Source organism: Triticum urartu, chromosome 7, assembly GCF_003073215.2.
Source record: "Triticum urartu cultivar G1812 chromosome 7, Tu2.1, whole genome shotgun sequence".
In the NCBI taxonomy this organism is placed as follows: Eukaryota; Viridiplantae; Streptophyta; class Magnoliopsida; order Poales; family Poaceae; genus Triticum; species Triticum urartu.
In genome coordinates, this window is record NC_053028.1 from 711,093,569 (window position 1) to 711,114,060 (window position 20,492).

At 45.2% G+C, this 20,492-nt stretch overlaps 1 pseudogene; it reads left to right on the forward strand.

Moving 5' to 3' along the window:
• The first annotated feature begins 888 nt into the window (after nt 1–888).
• Nucleotides 889–2,399, forward strand: LOC125519583 (annotated as a pseudogene).
• The last annotated feature ends 18,093 nt before the right edge of the window (nt 2,400–20,492 follow it).

Below are 20,492 nucleotides of genomic sequence, written 5' to 3' on the forward strand. Positions count from 1 at the left end.
CTGATTGCATGAACACTAGGATGCTCCTGTAAACTCTGACTACCAATATGCCACCGCCAAGTTTCCTCTCCTCCAACTAAACAAGGCATCTCAAGACCAATCCCTTCATATAGTCGTCCCCTACCTCCTCCAGAGTCTTTCCATAATGCGAATGACTTTTATTGATGATGCCTTCTACTATCCACATTTGAACAATCTCATCGGCATCTTGCCATGTGTCCTGGGGGTATGCGATGAAGTATAGAAGCACGACTTGAGATCGTCGGGAACATCGCTTCGAAGCTTGTCCAAAAGATGGTCTCTATCGCCCTTCTTGTGAGGCAGATCTGCTGATGTGGCTGTTGTAGTGTTGTTGGTACCTTGCAGACAAAAGTTGTGGCATTGCATCCCATTGGATTGGTTTCACCTTGAATCGAAGCATCCCGACAAGAGGTAGTATGCCCATGAAATGTCCTCCCATCATACTGAACATTTATTTGGAAATCATTATTTCCATACCCCTCCTGTTCTTTCCCCGTCATGGCAAAAGCAACAACCAGAAAACCATTTGGAGCCGGATTGAAATACAAATGGCTCGCACGTCTCAGCGGGTGTTTATTTTGTGAGGTATACATAGATTTTTTGTTTCCTTCTTTTATCTAGCACGCAAACGAAGAGTTGTCCTGATAAAATTTTAATTTGTGATTAGTTTTGCACTACAATTTGATTTTCAAATGTTTTTCAAGCTTAATAAAGCTACAATTTTTTGAATCTATGAAGTCGTACAGAGCTGTTCGCTAAATGGCTTCGTAGAGAGCTGTTCTCGCTCTCAATCTCCAGAGTCACTGGTCGCTCCTTCCCACTATCACCGACCCTAACCCTCGATCCCCTTTCTCCACTCCTGTGGCCATGGACCCGCCACCGCCGGCGGCGGACTCCATCCCCGTCCCCGACGAGCTCCTGGAGGAGATCCTCCTCCGCCTGCCCACCCCGGACACGCTCGCATGCGCCTCCGCCGCCTGCACCTCCTTCCGCCGCGTCATCAAAGGCCGCCCCTTTCGCCGCCGCTTCCGTGCGCTGCACCGGCCTCCCCTCCTCGGCTTCGTGGATGGGGCCGAATTCCACCCCGCCCAGGCGCTGCACCCCTCTGCCCCGCTCGCCAGCGCCCTCGCCCCCGCGCCGTAGACTTCTCCTTCGTCCCGGCCGTCGCCTCTTCTTCCTCCTACTTCGTCCCGCCGGGCGTCCAAGACGACGGGGAAGGCCCCCGCTGGAGCCCCGCGCGACGTCCGCGACGGCCGCGTCCTCCTCGATTGGATCTCCCTCCACCCCCGCGTCGTCGTGGACTACGTGGGGCTACCCCGAAAATGACTCCGACGTATGCATCCTCATGGACTCCTGGGAGGAAAAGAATTATACGAGACCAGGTCTCACGGGTTAGCAGGTGAGACCCATCCTGATGGATGACACGTGGCATTCACAAATCACAAAGCATCTACCCCACCCCCACTTAAAATCAAGGGGGTGAGACCCATCCTGACGAAGAACTCCGTGCCTGCCCCAAATGGACCAAACGGGAGCGGTGCAACGCCGCCGACTTCCACCTCGCCGTCTGCGACCCCCTGTCCCGCAGATACGTGCTGCTTCCAACCATACCTGAGGACCTCGCCGCCCAGCCGCAGGAGTGCCTTTGGGATTTCCTGGCCGTGCTTGCTCCCAACACCAGGGACACCAGGGACGACGGCGAGGAACAGCCCTTCAAGGTGATATGCGTAGCAAGATACACGACGAAGCTTGTCCTCTTTGTCTTCCCGTCCGCAACTTGGCAATGGTCCATGGTCGAGTCTCCCATCTACCCGTCTTTGGGAAACATGTCCTGTTTTGACTATGTGCGCGGCTGCTTCTACTGGACAAAGCTTTATGGATGGAGTGATCATTTGATGGTGCTGGACACACACACTCTGAGGTTTTCCGCTGTCGACCTTCTCACCGGCTACCATGTGGAGCTTAGAGGTCTGCCTGGCCAAAGCTTTGATGAACGTCGGCGCCCAAATGATGTTGTTTTGGGCCGAGAAGGAACCCTTGAGATGTTTTCTCTTGTGTGTCAACAATAACATGGGTCCTTTGCACTCTACCATACATCTCTACAGAATAATTCCCAAGAATGGAAGCTCGAGAAGATCATAGAACTGCCTGGGAAGTATCACGACCATTCCATTTCCAAAGTGGGTGCAGCTGAGGGATACTTGTTCTTCAGAGGCGCTCCAGAAGGTACTCAAATTGAGAATGTGGATTGTTACTCACTGGAGGTCTCGACTTATGAAATAACCAAGGTCTGTTGCAAGATGGAGAATTCCTATAGTCGCAAACGTGCTCTCCCCTACTTTAGCTTCCCGCCACTTTTATCGGAACCAACTATCTGATCAAGTGGTAAGCTTAACTATTTTATTTATGTTGCCATTGGGTGTATGATTTTCTTGTTCTGCTCACATGGTTATGTAGAAAGTTAATTATTGTTCTATTGGGCTTGTCAAACTAGCTTGAAGAGGTAACCAATTGATGGTTTGATTCTGCACGCATGTTCTACAATTGTTTGCAATTGTGAAGATCAATGCAAAAAAGAAAGATTACATACCAATTTCGAAAGCTAACTTTTATTGCTCCATATCTTAGTAGAGAAAATGGCTTTTGCGACTTCATATGGTACATCTTTAGTCACACTTTGCACTTAAACATCATCCATTTATTTGGACGATGATGTTCAAAAAAAGAATGTTGCACTACATGTAACCTGATTTTTTGAGTACTCTTTATTTACCGTGTTGTGTTTTCAAGAATCTAGGATTCTTGGGAAGCACGAATAAACAGCTTGTGCACCTTTGTTCTTAAGCTATATTTAGCATATATGAAAGATTCCCATTGCATCAACTGCGCAGTTGCTTCAAATTTCTACTCCCATTTTGTTATATAGAAAGTTAATTATTGTTCTATTGGGCTTAATTACCTTGTCAAACTAGTTATGACAGGTAGCCAGGTCATGGTTTGATTCTGCATGTATGTGTAACAATTGTATGTGATTGAGAAGGTTATCTGAAAAGAAAGATTACACACTAGTTTGGAAAGCTATTTCTTGTTGCTTCCTATCTGAGGAGAAAAAATGGCTTTCACGCTTGCATCTTTGTGCAGTACATCGTTGGTCATACACTCATACTTAGCACTTACTTCATATTGTTCATCAATGTTCAAGATAAGAAAGTCGCATAACCAGTAAGTTGATGTTTGAAGGCCTTGAGTCTTGTATTTATGAGCACTCCTTACTTACCATGTTATGGTTTCAAGAACAGAGAGGGTTCTAGTTTGCTAAGTTTTTGTGTATATTGATTCCAAGCTGCAATATACTATGGTAGCTTGCAGGCCTTTGTTCTTAAGCTATATTGTACTCTGCTATTTCGCACATGCTTCCTTCCTAAGAAAATGGGTTGGGAAAGATTCACGTTGCATCAACTGCAGTTGCTTCAAATTTCTAACTGCATACATGTATGCAGATCTGAGCTCGCTGGCTTGGTCTTGCTTGGGCCATACATCTGGAGTTGGATGGTGGATGTTCAAGATTGTGCTTATGTAGTCTGATATGTCCGTATTAAGCGTCGTGTGCATGTAAGCAGCATACGCTGTCAGCAAGTTGAGTTGGACCAGCACTGACGTCTAAGACTTGGGTTTATGTTGTGTACTGATGTTTGTGTTGGAAGACTTCGGGGTTTATGTTCCCTCTTTCAATCTATGTCCTTAGTCTAGATGGTTATCAGTAATTGAGAGAACTTAGCTTTTATCTGCAGGAGTGGAGTGGATGAGTTAGTTAATTTCTTTTATTAAGATGCTTCCGATGAGTTCATCTCTAACGCCTGCTAAATTCTGTCTGAGTTGCTATGGTTGAGTTTCTTGCGCACTGAGCGTGGATGTTGTGTGCAAAAAAATGATGACTGGCTGTAATAGACATGGATATCATACAAACATCAACTTTCAGAGCTTCATTTTTCTCAGAGATGTACTCAAATTTGAGTTGAGAGCATCATGTCATCGTCTATCAATATGACAGAAACTTCAGAAGCCTTTTCCATGTTCAAGAGTCTGAAAACTAGAGGCGCAAAACTTGATACACCACAACACACCCACAAATTTGCGAGCTATTCTACCTTGACCTACTTTTTACAAACTTTTCTACCAGCACCAGAATAAACCAACTTCTACAAACTTCTCAACCAGCACCTGGAGCTATCTTCAACAAACACTATCTTGACCCTTCGATAAAACCCAACATGGTATTGCTACACAGCCTAAGCAGGCAAGGCAAAGTGGTTCAGGGTCCTGCATGGGCCTAGGTGACAGGTTCGGCAGCAGGCTGCGACTGGGATGCGCGAGCCCGAGCTGCGGTCGCTCTCTCCAATGCCTTGAGCCGGTTAGCTTCCATGTGCGCCTTCTGCTCCTCTGTCAGCTCCATTTTGCTTGGCTCGCCTCCAACATTTTCCACTCCATCTGGCGGTTGATGCAGTTGTGCAGTTCAGAACTGCATCTCTGATACAAGGACAGTGTCAACGAAGAATACATAGGTCCAGGAAGAACAAGGTCGATTAACATGATGCAATGGAATGGAAAATAAAATAGCCATAATATCTATTGGCATTTGTGAAATGGCACAAGGGCTCAGATTAACATGTTCCATGCATATTCCCCAAAGACATACTCATGTACTGTTCCTTCCTAAAGAAGAGTGGCATGATAAGAAGCTTTGAAAAAAAGTCTTCATGTGGATGTGTTGCAGGCACTGTCTTTTCCATTGATCCACAGTCACTAAAATGCAGCCCCCCTAAATAAAAAAACAATAGAACAATCACCGGGGGGGGGGGGGGGGGATCCCACCTGTATATATTACTCAAAAGGCCCAAGGGGCAAGTTACATCACGGGTTACAGCGAGAGGATATAGGCGCCAAGACACAGCAGCCTCCCTACTGACGGGGTCCTTAAACCTAAAGGCCAAAAGCGTGAAATCTGAGATGATGTTCGAAGAGTATCTAGGGGTGTGTGTTGTTCATTGCGAAAGACACGAGCGTTCCTGGAGTCCCACAGTTTCCATAGTATGGTGGGGGCGACGGTGGGCCAAATGTTGATGTCGAGGCCGAACGGTATTGTAGTATCCCAAAGAAGGTCGATGGAGTGAGGTTGCTGCAACCCCAAGAGGGACCGCACCTGGATCGCGCATGGGCAAAGAATGGCGACGTGCGCGGCGTCCTCATGGGCTAGTGCGCACCACGGGCAGACCGAGTCAGAGGTGATGGTCTTTTGGTGTAAGTTCGCCATCGTGCTCAACCTGTCACGACAGAGAAGCCAGCCGAAGGTCTTAACCTTGATAGGTGCCTTGGAGCTCCAAATGTACCCTGCGTTGAGATCGATCTCGTGGTCGGAGGAGAGCAACGAGTAGGTGCACCTCGAGGAGAAGGAGGAGCCGTGGTTGAGGAACCTGTCGTCGGGCGTGTCGTTGGTGGCAACATCCTGCAACAGAGACAAAAACAGACGCAAGCTCTCCAGAAGCAACATTGGTTAGGCGGTTCCGCAGAGTAGCAAGTAAACCATTATGCATGACATGTCACTAGTAGAAAAAGGGCCTTTTGTCCCGGTTCTGGAACCGGGACTAAAGGGTCGTTACTAAAGGTCCCCCCTTTAGTCCCGGTTCTTATACGAACCGGGACTAAAGGCCCTCCACGTGGCTGCTGCCTGGAGGTCCACCTTTAGTCTCGGTTGGTAACACCAACCGGTACTAAAGGATTTTTTTTAAAAAATATTATTTTTTTGAATTTGTTTTTGTAATATTTTCCTGATTTTCAAATTTCTGAATTATTTTAACCTCTAATCTCTAATCACCCCTCATCACTGCTCAATTTAATCTCTAATCATCCCTCATCATTTCAAATCATCTAACTTCCTGGACGGTCACTCATCCTCCCACTCCCCCAGCCTGAGCACGCTTAACTTCCGGGTTCTATTCTCCCTCGTTTCCAAGTCTGCACTTGTTGTTTTCCTGACAATAGTAAGATGTCAATCCTATTAACCCTTAAGAGTTTAGCTTGAGCATGAAGTCATACATTTCACTGTTTGAGTTTGAAAATATTGTTCTAAATAACAATAATTATTTAGTAACACTAATATTTCTTGAATAAGTAATTTGACCATTGTTTGACCACAGTATGACCAGATTTGACCAAAATTCAGAAAAAAACTGAAATAATTATTTAGTAACACTAATATTCTTGAATAATTATTTAGTAACACTAATACTTCTTGAATAAGTAGTTTGACCATAGTTTGACCAGATTTAACAAAAATTTAAAAAAACTGAAATTTGAGCATAACTTTTTTTCTTTTGAAATTTGAGGATTCTAAAAATTTGCAAACAGGCCGTAGGCAATCAAAACCGGATGCGGATTTTCGTGCTGAACATTTTGATATATTATACATTTTTTTTCTAACATCGTATGCAAAAGTTATAGCCGTTTTACATTTTCCCTACACTTTTTGCAAAACATGTCCAAATTTAAGTTTTTAAATTTTCCTAACTAGTAGATGTAGTAACATAACTACATCTCGAAGGATTTTAATTTTTGAAGTTTTTATCATTTTCTTTTGCTTTTTACAAAACTGAAAAGGCGATACACAGGGGGGGTAGGATTTGAAAATTGCACCATTAGTACCGGTTCGTGGCACCAACCGGTACTAAAGGTCTACCTTTAGTACTGATTCGTGCCACGAACCGGTACTAATACCTCAACCCCATTTGTACCAGTTGATGGCTCGAACCGGGACTAAAGGTCTAACCTTTAGTACCGGTTCGTGCCACGAACCGGTACTAATGGGCATCGCACCCTTTAGTCCCGGTTCATGGCACCAACCGGGACTAAAGGTCTCATTTGAACCGGGACTAATGCCTGTACGGTACCTTAGCCGCTCGAACCGGGACTAATGCTCACATTAGTCCCGGTTCGTAATGCAACCGGGATTAATGCTTTTTCCTGGCTGAACCAAAGCCCTGTTTTCTACTAGTTTGTGATACCAGGACCGAAGGTGAGGTGGAGTGGGAGAAGAGGTGCGGGTAGGTGTCAGCTAGCAGGGCCGGAAGAAGCCAAGCGTCCAGCCAAAAGAAAGTGGATGTGCCATTGTTGGTGAGCACAATGGAGATAGCGCTGAGGGGGCGAAGTTGTTTGTTCACGACCCCCCTAAATAATTGTTCAGATTTACAAAGCCATCATGCCATTGTGAAATATCAGTAGATTGGTGGTGGTTTCAAGCATCCTATCAATCTAACTTTCTCAACCTTCAAACTTAATTTCAATCTAAAAGAGCTATTCTTGCACCAGTTCAGTTTGTCATGCTCTGAAGACTGCTCAGTTTCTCATGTAAACGGCATGGACGGAAACCTGTAAAGGAGTAATAAAGAAGCTTACCCTAACGTGGCTACTGGCCCCAACTTTCTTAATTTTGCGCACAGACTGCTCGAAGCAGTAATAAGGTATCAAGCGAGCGTGTCAGTCCGTGTAAAGCTTGATCAGATCGCCAAGATCCTCCACCTACAGCAAGAGAGCAAACTCAAAATTAGGAGGCCAACAGTGGTTGGGATAAGCACAAATTTACTGTAAATTTCCAAGGCGTATATTTTCCTTTGTCTTTTTCAGATTTTATTAGGTCGACTCTATTGAACAACAAAATAGGCCAAAATCGCAGGGATGTTTCCTTTTCCCTACTAATTTAACTTTATTCCACCCTGAATTTTTTTAACCTTATAAAAAATTAAAATATTGTTCTCATGTGTCGTGTCAGAAAGAAGACTTGACAGTCAAAATTTTGGGGATGGGAAAGATTCTCTATTCTGCGGTAGAGGCCTAGAGGGGTGCTATGGAATGCATATTAATTCTACTTTGTGCTTTCTAGTTCTGAAAACGCTTTCATACTTGCTTGGACTAGCCATGGTTACGTACCCTGAGTCATAGCCATGTGAGCTGGCGATACGCACGCAACTCTGTCGACATATGGACTGCTTATGACCGACTTCAACGGGGTTTTTGACTGGCTTTATTGGTGCTCTACACTAGAAAGACGCAAATTCAACATCTACCGGTAAGAATTGCCATCCTGGATCATCTGCCGGTAGGCCTTCAAGAATAAGCTTTCTTTTCAGTGGCTTCGTTAGTTTAATGGAGCTCTTCAGTTTCTAGTGTTTCTACACTACACTACAAAGAGCCAACGATCAAACTCTCTCGAGGTATGGGGAGTGGTTTAGCTATACAGAATTAAATTATTAAATTAGTCGACCTTCTGGCATGGTCATGGTGCACCATCAAGGTCTCAGGACGTCTGGACGTGTCAACTAGTATTCGACAAAAAACGACAATTTCGCATCTCTTGATCTAGTCAAAGTAGCCCCCAAGGAGATGCTCTCTATCTGAAAACAAAGGTATCATTAAACTTGAATGAGCCAAATGAGCGGAGACAGTCATGTGAGGGGTATACAGTACATACAAGGACTCGGTCATGTTTATTTTAGAAACATACCAGATCGATTTCGTTATTCAATTATTATGCAACTGAGAATCTTGTAGGCATTGTTCCTATCTCCGCTCTGCAATGACGCCAGCCCAGAGCGAATGTGACCTCTCATTGGCGTCGGTCGAGAGAGCCGCACACGGCACGTACCTGGTGTCCACGTCTGTTCAATGTCGGAGCGACGTTTGCTGTACGGGACGGATATTTACCACGCTCGTTCAATGCCCGTTTGTCCGTATGCCGTCATTAAGCAGGCTCGCTGCCCGAAGAACCAACTCCGGCACCACGCATTGATGCATCAGGATGCTTGGCCTCACCGGGATCCCCTATTTAAAGGTGGCCACACCCAGCAAACTCCACACGACAAACACATCCGCTCCACATTCTTCTTCTTTGCTCCACATCCGCCATGACCGTGAGCGGGAACGCTCTATGGGATAGTCTGTCGTCAAAGATGAAGCACGACATGGCTGCCCTTCCAGCCACCTGGCAGCCCCGCCGTGCCAGGCGGATAGAGCAGGGCATGCTGGCCAGCTCGCCCGAGGTCCCCGACGACGACTCTATGGGCTACGACGACTGCACGGCGCCGGATCCCGCACCAGTGCATGACGGCCTGGCCATGGAGCAGACGCAGGTGCACTACGCCGCCGCCATGGAGGAGGAGCAGCAGCCTCCGCTGGCTCCTATGTCGACGTTCCGGCAGGCACAAGAGGAACAGAGGCACAACATGTTGCTCCTAGAGTAGCACGGGCTGGCAGAGGGTTACAGCGAGCACACAAGCGAGGCGACCTTGACCACCATGGTCACGGCGAACCCAATCTTTGTTGCGGAGCAATGGGCACTCTACGAGGCCCATGTAATTTTCTAAAATTCCCAAAAGCAAATCACAAAAGCTCATGTATAAAATGAAAAGTGAAGGGTCTGAAGTTTAGTCCCACTCCGAAAATTGAGGACGTGTGAGACCTTCTTATATAGTTGATTCTCTCCACTCCACTAAGTCATGTGTTGAGAGAGACAGAGAAGACCACATGCGCGCTCGTCTCTCCTCGCTTGGTCGGGGCCAGGCGGGCCGATGGGCGTGGGCATGCGACATGCGCGTGCGCTGAAATTTGGTTCGTGGCCTTGCATGGGCGCGACTATCTTTTGTCGTTTTGTTTACTGATCTCTTGGCAGACACGTTTATTGCTTACTTATTCGGCAAGTTCACGACTTGGAAATCAAGTTGGTTTGAGATCATGACACGATACTGCCATGGTCCTCCTATATATACCTCTCACCAGCCATCGCCAAAGACCCACCCAAGCAAGTTAGGGATTTGCCTCATCTTACAACTTGCACCGCCACCTAGTCTACTTCACCCCGGACGCCGACATGCACTGACGTGTGGTAAAACAGGTCTCCAGAACCGTTTTTCCTTGTGATCTATCACCGAGGAAGAACAAATTAGTTTCTGGGGAAGTGCTCCGCGCGATTACTCAAATTCGTCACCACGGGTCGTAATCCAACCAAGTCGAGTGGCATCACATACCTAAAAACATCACTCCCATGGCAGCTACAAGCTTACAACTACTAATGAACAATACGTGTATCGTGATCTATTCATGTCATTATGGTTGTTGTTACATGTGTGATGTTGATATGCATGTTTTCCTGCTCATATAGTATGCTAGATTGTTGCATGCTGATTACTCTTCTATTCATGAATTATTTATTAGAATTAATCACGAGCAAGAGCACTTCGCACCCTACGACTTTCACGTGATCCGTGAAACGCTATGTAAAGTCACTAGCTCATTGGTAGGTTAGGTGAGCGTTTTCCTCAGTTCCAACTTGCAAGAGCCAGCAAAGCATTCTGCTAATTATTTCATTTCAATTAGTTGGACGCGTTTACATTTTGTTTGATGGAGAGGACCGGAACTCTCCAGGGCATCTCCTATGGCAACCTGTAAATTCCCCCCCCCCCCCCATGACATGAATGCGGGAGGCCACCATCCAATCGTAGCCGCATATATTTTAATAATATTTCAAACCAACCAGACGAAATTCATATAGACACGTCCGGATTTCATATAAATAATATGGATTTCGTTAGATTTACATCAACTAAGGGGTGCTACTCCGGCTCTGCAGGTATAATTAATATCTAATCTAAATAGCCGTCAGCGCCCGTTCTCCGTGTCCGGCCATGAGTTCCGACAACTGAAGCTTCGCCTTCTGCAGCCGCCTCGGCGCTCCCCAGCTATGCATGTAACCTCCGTCTCCAAAGACCCGGGAAGTGAAGTTGTTCATCTCCACGTCGCCGCCAAGCGACTAATCGGCCGCCGATGCTGAGCCCACCAAGCTTGGCTTCGACGGGAGGGGAGGAGCGGTGGCCGTCCTGGAACACGAGCGGCGTCGACCTACCGTGCACTACTCTTCCTGGTTGCCGGCGGCACCCGCGAATGTGCAGGCTTCGAGGTCGTCGCGGCGGGGCACGGCATCTACGATGTCCTTCTCCTCATCGTTGGTCTCGCCAAACATCGCCTCGCCCGTGTTGTCGCACTCCTTGTAGGCGCCCGTCACCTCCGCCACCCGCTGGAGGTACCGCCAGCGGGCGAGGCTGATCTCACGGCGGAGCCGTAGGACTCGAGCAGCACCTCCTGCTTCGCCAGGTCCGCGTATGGCGCGACCGCCCTACTGGCGGCAGGCTGGTCCTCCGCCTGCATGTGCTCTTGGAGCAGGTGGTGGTTGTATGGGGCGTCAGCATGCGCCTCTCGGAACTGCTCCTCCCGCACCATGTGCATGTAATGGGCACGGGCCTCGCCGATGGTCATGGTACAATGTACCAGTGAGGTTGGCGCGGAGGAGGAGGAGGAGGAGGAGGAGGAGGGTGGCGCCGGTTCGTCGTCGGCAACGTCCTCCGGCTGCCTGCCGGCTAGCCAGTCGGCAACAATGGCGGCCATCTCCTTCTTCTGGTCCGACGTCAGCCCGTCGTAGAGAGCTTTGGTGGGGGAGAAATCCATGGTGTGAGTGGTGCGCAGAGGGATGGGAGGCGGATGACTACGACTATAGCCGGGGCAGCGGTTTATATAGCAATGGTAGGCGGCAGAGGTACGGACGGGTGGCGCCGGAGGAGACGCCTTGAAAACTGCATGCCATCAATGTGGGCGGCAGACAGACGGATGGTCGTTCGTCGTGCCATTTGAACACGCAGCAGTCGCCTACACCGGGTGGAGCTACAAACGAGTCGAGTTCGAGTGAGTTGGACTTGGCTCAACACTCAATTTATATTAAAATTCGATCGAGCTCATACTGAGTGAAGCTCAGAGAGAATTCCTTATTTAACACCGTACCTAAATTTTATGCCCTATTTAACATCGACAAATAATTCCTTCCCTATCTAACAATGCACCTAAATTTTATGCCTTTTTTGTCTAGTTTGAGTTTAAATGACATCTGAAAAGATCATTTTTACCTTCATGTGGAATGTTTCCTGTGTGCGTGGTGTGTGCTACTGCTGTGTTAGGATAATCGTGACTTGATTCGTCGAAAGCCGGTTGTATTTGTGCGCGCGGCCAGAGCGAACTGGACATGAATGCAGCAGGCTAGGAAATTAGCTAGTGCATGCGTGAGTTAATGCACGGATAGACTGCAGGTCAGTTAGTGCATGCGTGAGTTAAGTTGCTGGACGTGGTGGTCGGGTCATGCGTGATGTGTACGTGCACTAGTGGCTTGTTCTGGCGTTGGTGCTGGCCGAGCATGTAGCTAGCTAGTGCGTTCCCGTGACTGCGTGTGTACGTGTGTGTGGGGCTGTGGGCGCACTGTTGCGTGCTGCGTACGTCTGTGCTGCTAGGTGTGTGTGCTGCTGCCAATGTGTTGCTATGTGTGCGCGCGCGTGCGTGTATGTGTCCCGCACACACGCATAGCACATGATGGGCAAAATAATTTTTTCAGGTGTTATTTAGACTTAAAGTAGACAAAAGTGTCATAAAAGGCACAAATTTTAGACTCGTTGTTAGATAAGGAAGAAAAAGTTTTTCAGTGTCAAATAAGGAAACGAAATTTAAGATAGTGTTAAATAAGGAATTTTTTTTGAAGCTCAAGGTCGAGTTGTAGAATATGACTCGTGCTCAGCTTGACGATCTCGAGTCGATCTTGAGCTAGTTTCGAGCTAAATGAGAGGATAAAATTTATAAAATATACAACTATTATTCCAACTAGATAAGGCACAACACGACATAAGAAAGCACTACAAAATATTATTTCAGTCAAAACATTATTCAGATATCCTTCATTTATTTATAAACTATAGTACCAACTAGATGATGTGAAAGTGAAAAAAAGGCTTACTCCAACTAAGGTACATCCATCTCATCATGCTCGGGAGAGCTCATCTTCGTGGATGAAAGAAAACGAAGGCACATATGCTTGAGAACTTTTGCCAAAAAAGACAGCATATTTAACACACGACCGAGAGTAATACTATATCTACGTAATAATAGCTACGGGATTAATGTAATCAGTATCGTGGAGATTTGTGATCGGAGCTTAATTGGGAGAGGAAGAGGCCCACCCCCGAAAATCAAGGGGGGAGAGAGAGTTTGTTTGGTAGTTTACGTAAAACTTTTCCTTACTGTACGTAGATGTAGGATTTTCGCACGACCGACCATGTACCATAATAAGGCCTAAATTTTCTCTACACTTAATTAAACTTCCATGTTTGCTCGTAAATAAAATGGAGAAAACTCCTTTTTTTTTCAACAAAGGGTGAAATTTTATTGGCTCAAAATGGAGTATCAAGAGGATACAAACACAACGAGCATACACCCGGTCTCTGCATAGTTAAGATGCACACAGCCAACCAGGGGCGGAGCTAGCGAATTGCTAAAGCCTGGGCACACCACAAGCGAAATTTTAACTTTGGTCTATCAAACACCACAAGTATCATATATTTGGATAAACGCCATGCGCAATATATGCACCAATATTTCATAGTATATTGTATAATATATAAAAACATGGGATACAATACCAATTAAATGGCTAATTGAGAAGATATTATAGGTAATTTGAAATTTTTGTCGATATATCATAGGGGCACTCACTGGTGCAGTGCTGCATGTATGGCTAGGGTTCGCTGAAGTGCAGATGGTGATTAGGACGAAACACCATGCGCCGGTGCCGGAGTGGAATCTGGGTTTTTTCTATCCCGGTCATTGCTCGCTGGGGTCATAGCCCGATTGGAGGCCCGGCCGTGCACCATCTCTTGTGGTGTTGCCGGTCGCCGTGCCTCCGCCAGTCCACCTCACCGACCGCCGCCTCCAACCCTGGAGTTGCTAGGGCAAGTCGTGCCGCACAGACGAACCGGCGAGGCTAGCGATGCAACGAACTGACTACCTATTGTGGCCCATATAAGAAAACTAAGAGATCGGCCTGCCTATGGTGTACTGGTTTGACGTGGGGTAAACCCCAAAGGCAAAAAAACGATGCCCAAACAGCTCAATTCATCACGAAGTTGTTGTATTTTGGATCGTACATAGTAGGTTGTGATTCGGCTGCTCGTAAAATTTGCAGCGCTCGAGCCCGGGCACGTGCCCAGGGTGCCCGGACGGTAGAATCGCCACTGCAGCCAACACCAACACACGCACGCAAAAACACGTCATCAAATAATAAAGTCATCGAAGACCAAAGCTATGCATGGGCGAGAAGAAAAAAGAGAAACCCCAAAGCGATCAAATCCGTGATCGGCAAACTATATTAATGACCTTATCCGCACGGACGACATCACACAGACAATGAGGTTCTTCAAAAATGGAGAAAAATCCTAGACAACCTATATGGTAATAAATTATCCTATTTCCATTTAATATATGGCACGATCATTTAACATAATGATCTTATACCGAGCCATCGAGCTAAAATTGAGCAAGCCAATATTGGCTCAAGATTGTCTCATTTCTCGACAGAGCTATAGAAAGTGTTCGTACTCAGCTTGTTTTTTCCGAGTAGATCTCGGGTCGAGCCAAAAAACGAGTCGATCTCGAGCGGCGCATGAGCCTCGAGCTTTTCTTGCAGCCCTAGCACCGGGAAGTGGTGCAGGCGGCGCTCTCTCGTCCGGCACGCCGCTTCAATGCCGGCGCCAGTGAGCGGTCACGTCCGCTCTGGCTGGGTATGAATGCGGGCGCCGACGCTCTAGGGCGGTGCTGAACGAAAGCGCGCCGGATGGAGGAATGTTTTGGGTGGGCCAGGGCATTCCGAAGAGGGCTTGGGAATGGTCCGAACTCCTGCAAAACCTCCCGCGTTTGTCTCCGGTTTATGGGAGAAAACACGCCCGGACCGATACAGGACTGCGTTGGATGACTTCTGTGGTTCGGACGCATGCGGGAGGTTTGCGGGCCGGCATTGAAAGTGCCCTAAATACATAAGAGTAAGGATGACAGTGGTTCAGATTCGGGCCGGGTCAAACAATATCAAATCCATATCCGAATCCACCACGAGGATGTTCTTTGCCCATCCATGAAAAACCCACGGACAATGGATATCCATCGGGTCGGGTCCTCTCAAAACGCGTATACATAGTCCCTTGAAAAATCACGACGGTGCTTTCCAAGCTCGCGGTCATCTAGAGTAGTATCAAAACGCGTATACATAATACCTTGAAAAATCACGGCGGTGCTTTCCAAGCTCGCGGTCATCTAGGTAGCTCGCACTACCATCCATGGCGGAGGCCGCAATCACGGCGGTGCTTTCCAAGCTCGCGGAGCTCGCGATCAGCGAAGCCCAGTCGTTGCGTCAGGTCCGCACAGAAATCATACTGCTGCGCGACCGGCTGGAGTGGCTGCGGGCCGTTGTCCGTGAGGCCGACCAGCAACGCCGGGCCGGCACTGGCGGACTGACCCTCGTGTGGGTGAGCCAGACGCGCGAAGTTGCCTTCCACGCGGAGGATGCGATCGACGACTTCTTCCACGAGGAGGATGAGGTGCGTCCTGTGGTTCCCTGCTAGATTATGGTCACTAGCAAACTTGCTTTTTCCGGTCGAAATTTCAGTAATCGACAGGTTACCAGAAATCAGTTGGCTTCCGATAAACTTCGCTACTACGTACCGCCGTCAAGACTTATTATGCCCCCTCTTATTTTTGGTCAAATTTTCACCTTAGATTTCACAAGCAAAATATAAATCATACAATAGTTTCATTGCAAACTTCATTCGAATACAAATCCGATAGTATACTCCCTCCGTCCGGATCATGGTTTTCAATTTCAGTTTCAACAAAATTTCAGCACCAACTGAAATCACTGAAATTCAGTGAAATTCAGTTATTTCAGTTTGCATTTCAGCCAAAAGGCCGAAATATTCATTTGAATTTAATTAAATATTTGAAATTTTCAAAAAATATTTTGAAAAAAAATTGATTTCCTGTGTACTACTGAATATGCTGAAATATTTTGACCAAACGTAATATTTCAGTGTCTACTGAAATTAATGAAATTCAGTGAATTTCAGTGAAATCTCACTGAAAGTGAAAACCATGGTCCGGATATATATTTGTTTGAGAAATGGATAAAAAATGAGTAAGTTTACTGTTCAAGCACTGTTCGAACTGATTTTCTCTTTTTTTTTGCCACGAGCTCCTCATATGTCCAAACAAGTTGAATTTTTGCCCGGACATCATGCAATCAAACATTTTCCATGCAAAAAAAATCAGATTTTTTGAATATTTTACTATTTCTTGGAATTTACTGTAGCTCAGGTGCATAGATGGATTTTTGTCATATGGGGTCTAGTTTTAAAGAGCTCGTCAACGTTTGGTCAAAACTGTTACATTTTTAGTGTTGAGATCTGCAAAAAAGGACCCAAAAAAATTACTCAGGCGCATGTGCATCCTTCCACTATGATGCACACTTAAACATGCACCTACTCGTAGTGCGCCGCTTGATGCATTGATAATCATCCAAAAAATACCTCTACGGAAGTGTGTCATATTCGTAGTCTACGTTGCAAATTCAGGACTGTAAGATTTATAATGTTTGTAACTCATGCATCACTTCTCTTTATAATACTAGGTCGTTGATCCAAAATACCAGGGGTTTCTTCGATACTGGGAAGCATTGCGCAGATACTCTACATGCTTGTGTACAAAAGTCGTGGTCCGACATGGGTTCTCTTGTCAAATCGACATAATTAAGAGTAGATTGGACCAAATCACGCAGAATCAAAAGAATTACAATATTGTGCATACACCATCTGTGGCATCAACATCCTCCACCACAGCCATTGCAGCATGGTATGCTATATATGTCAAATACTCGCTCCGATCTAAAATAAGTGCCGCAGTTTAAAACTTGGGATAGTTCAAAACCACGACATTTATTATGGATCGGAGGTAGTATATTTTTTCCATCTTACTCTGACTATATTCATATTCTGTCTATTATACAACTGATTGTAGAATAGTTATTATGCAAACCCTTTGAATTGTATCAGAAAAATTTGTGTTGCATTCCACTTATTTATCTTCATACTATTTTGTCAAAATAAAATTCTCAAACCATGTGTCAGAATAACGCAAATAATATACCGCATGAAAGCTATTGGTTAGTGCAGAATTTTCATATTAACCTTTTCCAACATTCCCTATGGTTCATGAGTATTTTTCAAAATACCACAATCAGCACCAAACAAGATATAACATATTTTATAAAAACTTTGAAACCTTTTCATATAGAACATTTTCCCGAATTCCTCACCGTTTAAGAGAAGTCTTAAAAATTCTGAAGTCTAAGTTTATGTAAGGAATTTAGAGACGCACATGTGAACTTCAATAGTGGATGTAATGAATTTCATTTCTAGTTGTGTATTATTTCTTAGGCATAACACTAGAACCATGTGTCGGAATGATGCGAACCATATAGTCGGAATGATATTTCTTATCATAATTTTTTTATGTATAGCCTTTTCCCAAAATTCATACATATACCAAGAGTTTTATAAATATTGTAGTCCCTTCATCTACTAATACAAGGACACTTCATATTTTTATATCTAATTCTGACCATTAAATTTACAAACAAAATGTGAGTCATATGTCATAAAAAGTATGCCCTTGGGCGCACATTTCAAAAACAATGATAATATATTTTTATGTCATATAGCCCATGTTTGTTGACGAAAATTACATGTCAAATTTTGACACGAAAAAAGAATTGGACCTGTATATAAAAATAGGGTAGTAACTCGTATTGAGAGAAAAATAACATCTTTTTTAGCATTCGTCCTGCCGAATTAAACAACAAACTTATATGAAAACGCAACCGTCTTAAGAAAAATAACAAAAAGCCCACGTAACACCCTGAGTGGGAACACCATGACTCGTGCCATCATAGCCGGATCCACCTAGCAGGGTGTAGGCCCCACGCCAAATTGTGAGCCGGTTTCCAGATGACTCGGGTCACTAGGCTCGCAGCACGCGCGTCACCCGTAGGCATCCGTGTGGGCCAACGGAACAACCTGACAGGCTGGTCCCATGGATGAGTCGGCATTGGGGACACGGCGTAGAACCCAATTGGCGCGAGCGAACAAGCCCCACACAAGGCTAACGATCCTGATTGGCTGCCCCCACATGCAAGACGGTGCTGCAAACATGACGCCTCGGGTGGCGTGAGCGAACCAACGTGGATCAGGACTGACAAGATGGCCACATGTGTGAGACGACGACGCGGAAGCGGCGCAGGACCCGGCTGGCGTGAACGAGAGGCTGGCAGAGGATGCCCCACGTGCGGTTCCACACATGTATGTGGATTGTCCTCCGAATCTTATATTCAAGTACCAATACAATTATAAGACAGATATATAAAATTTTAATTATAAATATGATAATATAATAATACATTTATTAATGCCTCTAGGACATGTTTCCTACCGTTTTGAAGGTATTGAGTTCAACAGAGTAGTTTTCAGTGAAATACTTTGCAGAAATGCCTAAGCCCTAACTCGGAGGTAAGATTACGATGTAAGTATATTACCTATATTGAGACTTTGGTGTAGAAGCAAACCGAATGGGCTTGAGGATGCTAGAGAAAAATGTTAACCTCGGAGGTATCAGAGCTAAAAGAGATGATCTTATCAAAACATAGTTTGGCAATACTGGAAAAAGAGTTGTCTTCTGACATTGTACAAAGTTGGGTTTGTTCGATAAAGCTAACTCAATCCGACATGCTCGGTAGTACTAGGTTAGTGAAAAAGATAGAAATTGAGAAACATGAGTGGAATTCTTAAGGATTTTTGTTAAGGATCTCGACCTAGTGTTCAATCCAAGATCTTTTGCTAGTAGCCCCTTTATCTACAGTTGTTCTACACTCACTGTGAATCTTGGATTCATTCAAAACCTATAAAATACATTCTAAGCACTTGAGGTAGGCATCCGCTTGAATATCAAAAATATTCATCGCCATTGATATTTCCACTCAAACATGAGGACTAATTTCCTGAAATTTTTTTACGAAATGTTAGTGCTCTCAGTTGGTCTTTTGTTAACCACAAAAACCCAATAGGGATAAAGATGCACTTTCACTATTTACCAGTGGCTAGTGGGTTACAATTGATGTTTACACTCAAACATGACGACTAAGTTCCTGAAATAAACTTCTCTCGATTGGTTGGACATAAATCACCAAAATCCAGCAGGGGTATAAAAAGATGCACTTTAAGTACTTCACTAGACCGAGATGAACACAACACTTAAAGCCATTGCTACCACTACTATGGAAAGGCTCACGATGGGCTTCTGAAACTGCTAGTGGAGCATTTTGGACATCGGTGATGGGCTTAGGACGTATGGCACTCAAAGGATTTGCAAACCCTAAAAATGTGGCATGGCCATAGGCCCAACCTTCTAAACCTGTCGATGATGCCAGCTCTGGTGGATGTCATCGCCCATCCCATCGATCACATCACCACACATCACCTTAGAGGCTGGCCGAACGGAGAGGCGCGCTATCGTGAATTTCCCCGTTGCCAACATTGCGGTCATGGGAGGTCGTCGAGCTTGTGCCTTCATCCACTACCTTAAATCGGCAAAAGTTCCTCAACTCAAGTCACCAAAATTAAATGTTTTCAGAACTCGGAGGGTATTTCAGACATTTCCTCGGCTTACAGCCACACAAGCAACCAAGTCGCCAAACATCACTTTTCAACACAACAACTTTGCCTCCACAGCCAGCCCACAATAATTTTCACAGCACGCTAGCCCAAACAAATACAAAGCTTAGGACCCTAGTAACATAAATACCGAATTTTGATGCAACTTAGTATTATAGCGACATGTATCACACAACCTAAATTCTCTCTTTCATTAAAATAATCATCAAGACTGATAGGCATAGCCCACATGACAACGAGATAGGAAAAGATTAGTAGACATGCTCTAGTTTTGGATCACCCGCAAAAAAAACTCCAATTTTGGATGGTATTGTTCTGGAAACAGTGCCCTTTTGCTTGATTAGTACTCCTATATTTTCAAAGAAAAAATTGCGGTGGATTTTGTGTTGTGGAAGGTACCATGTGTGGCATCCGGCATGCATGTTAGTTGTGATTATTAGCTCGAGAAATAAAGGAATTTGTGTTATGTGATATATCATACATATTGGCCCCAAAACTATGTTATACAGTTATACTCCCCCTGTTCCGGAATATAAGGTGTATTAATTTCCGTGCAAGTCAACCATTTAAATGTTTGACCATGATTATAGAATAAAATAACAACATCCGCAATACCTAATATATAAAATATGAAACTACTTTTCATGATGGATCAAATGATATATATTTTGTATTGTGCATGTTTATATATTTTTTCTAAAAACTCGGTCAAACTTGCACTGAGTTTTTTTGTGGCTAGCGTCCCATGGATTGTGGCTCCTTTTTTTACTAATAATGAAAATTCCCAAG